This window comes from Schistocerca cancellata, unplaced genomic scaffold (genome assembly GCF_023864275.1).
Source record: "Schistocerca cancellata isolate TAMUIC-IGC-003103 unplaced genomic scaffold, iqSchCanc2.1 HiC_scaffold_426, whole genome shotgun sequence".
NCBI lineage: Eukaryota > Metazoa > Arthropoda > Insecta > Orthoptera > Acrididae > Schistocerca > Schistocerca cancellata.
Window position 1 is genome coordinate 8,028,729 of NW_026046443.1, and position 3,285 is coordinate 8,032,013.

Consider the following 3,285-nt stretch of genomic DNA (forward strand, 5'->3'; position numbering starts at 1 on the left):
TTGTTTTGGCTCTTGTTTAGTATCTCGAAGATTTGTCTTGTGAGCCTGCTTTTATTCATCCTGCTGATATGTCCGTAAAATTTCATCCTTCTCTTTTTAATGCTGTCTGTTATTGTTTCCATGTCTCTCTAAATTTCTCTAGTTGGCTTCTTCATCCAAATTCTTCCCGTAACGCTGGTCCATATATTTTCCTCAGAATTTTTCTTTCCTGCTTTTCAATCTCTCTGACCTTCTTATGGCCATGAGTCACTGTAGTTTCTACAGCATAAAGTGCTTCTGGTAGGACTACTGTGCTGTAATGCCTTAGTTTCCCATTGACAGAAATAATTTCTTATTATAGTGATTAAAAGTGAGCTTATTTGCTTTTTGTAATCTGGGGATTCTACTTTTATTGGCTATTGAGTTCAGTCTTGATGGTTGGATTATCTCTCCCAGATACCTGAAATGGGCAATTTGTGCCACTTTCCCGTACTGAGTAGTAATGGGGAGATTATCTTAAGGTTTGTTTTCCACATACTGTGTTTCTCCTAGGAGATTTGTAGCCCAATTTTCCGTGAGGTTTCGTGTAGTTTTTCCAATGCAAGTATGGCTTCCTCACAATTCTTCGTTAGAATGGCAAGATCGTCCGCGAAAGACAGACACTTCAACCTAATTGTCTGCTCTTTTTTAATCCCAGGCAGAATTCCTTTTGAAATGATAATTAAATGGACATCCTAGCTGCAAACAGGTGTTGATATAGTTCATCGGGGACATATTGAAAATGTGTACCCCGACCGGGACTCGAACCCGGGATCTCCTGCTTACATGTCACACGCTCTATCAATCTTTTTTTTTTTAAATCTTGAACCAAGGATTTTTTTTATCTCATTTCGTTCGGTTTCGTTCGTTGGATCTGCTCGGGGCGGACAAAACATCCGTTTCAGTTCGTCCTTGATCCGTTAACTCAGTTTTTTTATTACAGAGGGCAGCTAACCCTCTGACCAAACACGCTGAGCTACCGTTACGGCTTATTTTTTTTTTTTTTTTTTTTTTTTTTTTTAGCAACAGCGCATATCCATCTGAGCCACCAAGGGCACAGAGGATAGTGCACCTGCAGAGACTTATCCCTTTATCCCTTGCACACTCCTCGTGAGACCCACATTCCCAACATGTCCACACCACTACATTTATAGTGCGCCTAATAGATGTTTGCCCATCATACTCATTACTCGTGGCAGATTAATCTGTCAAGTCCCGCACGAGTTCGGGCATAGAGTGTGCGTTCGCACAAGAAGGTCAATGGCCGGGAAGCCATATTTTCACTATACATGACGGTAGTATCTGTTCCAAAAGAACAGTTACCGTTGATGACCATGCAGCTTTTCCATGTCGTCACAATTTTTTTCAAGAACCATGTTAAACAGAAGGGGGGATATTCCATCTCCTTGGCGAACACCAGTATGGATATGAAATGCTTCTGATGTTTCTCACACGAATTTAATTTTGGAAGTTGTATCTGTTAATGCCTGTTGAATAATTGACCTTGTTTTCCTGTCAATCCTGAACTCCTCTAAAGCGTGAAATAATGTTTGTTCATCTATTGAATAGTAAGCCTTATTAAAATCGACAAAAGTTACCACAGTATTTCTACATCTCCTCATTTGCAAAATAGTTTTTAAGTTCCATATCTGTTCGATGCAAGATCGATCTTTGCGAAACCCTGCCTGACACTCCCCTATTAACTGGTCCGCTTGTTCTTCTAGTCTGTTTAACAGGGCCTTTGAAAGAATTTCGTATATTACAGGGAGCAGTGAAATTTCCCTGTAGTTAGTTGGATACTTCTGGACCGTATCCACGCCTATATGCAGTTAGTTTTTTTCCTCAGCACGATGGCATGTACCAGCAGAACAATGCAACAAGTCACACAGCTCATAGTGTACGTGCTTGGATCGAAGAGCACCAGGATCAGTTTACAGTACTCCCTTGGCCACCAAACACCCCGTATTTAAACCAAACCGAGAATTTGTGTGATCACCTTGATCGATCACTTCATGCCATGGATGCTCAACAGAGAAATCTAGCGCAGCTGGCTGAGGCACTGGAATCGCTGGGGCCGTACATCCGCGTCGGTGTCTTCCAGAATCTCACTGGTCCACTCTGTCTCTCAGCTGACCGTTCCGCAAAAGGTGATTTTACAGGACAATATGATGGGACAGGAATATGCAAACACCATGTTATGATATTAGTCCTATCTTTTTGCAATTGGTTCAAAACTGGTTTGGTACATAATTCAAACATCAGAGCAAAACATAATTTTTACGGTGAGGAAGTGTTAGCGAAATTCAGAACAATAGGGTAGAAGACATTTAGGACTGACATGGTGTCGAAAGCAACCACGTCTGCATGTGAATCATAAATTCATTCTATTAGCATTTTACACACGTCAAACGTCACTGAACGATACATTTCGCATTGTTTCGATACGGTTATGAGATTTAATGACCACGTGGGTGCTTTATGACTTCTGAGTTTCTTGTAATTTCCGCAGGGTACAGCACATAGTGTTCAGTTGCATCTCCTGTATAAAAAGCGCCAGCAACAATCGTATTCAGGATGTAAAAGTCCGGTCTGTGGAGGGGAGCAACTAAATACTGAAGTAGCTACACACGACGAGGGACACATAAAAGTGCATTGCAAATGTTAACCCACGGGACAGCCAGATTTTATGGCACAACGTTCTGTTCCAGTGTCTCTCTGTTACGTAATGCAAAAGGGTGTGGCATTGTTCAGAGATATGCAGGCGTATTTTATTTCTTCCCCTTGACTACTCTATATTATTGAGGTAGTTACGTTACGCGCTTTAATCTCCAGCTCCAAGTTTACAAAGTAGAAAGCATAGATGTACTCCGTAGGATACTGGTATTAGTTGCAAGCTGAATAAAGTTGTCTTATCAGTAGACAGCATTCTGTAGAATAATGCGACTGATGATTAGAAATGCAACTACTGAAACACAATCCGTTGAGTGAATGAACGTAATATTCAAATGCCTTATTGAGTAATTTACTAATTCCACGAAAGGTTTCTATCAGACAGAAAATATTTGTGAACATGAAAGGACGTTGCTATCCACTTGTTATACTTCTCTTTAGTATCATAACACGGTAAATATCAAATTTAAGTACAGAAACAAGTGAAAAATCAAAGTCAATCTTTATTCACTAATACAGCTCTGGAATGTCACTGACACGTCTAATCGAAATCGTCACAGTTTGTTCGGAATTGTTTGTTACCAGATAAGAGGCCAA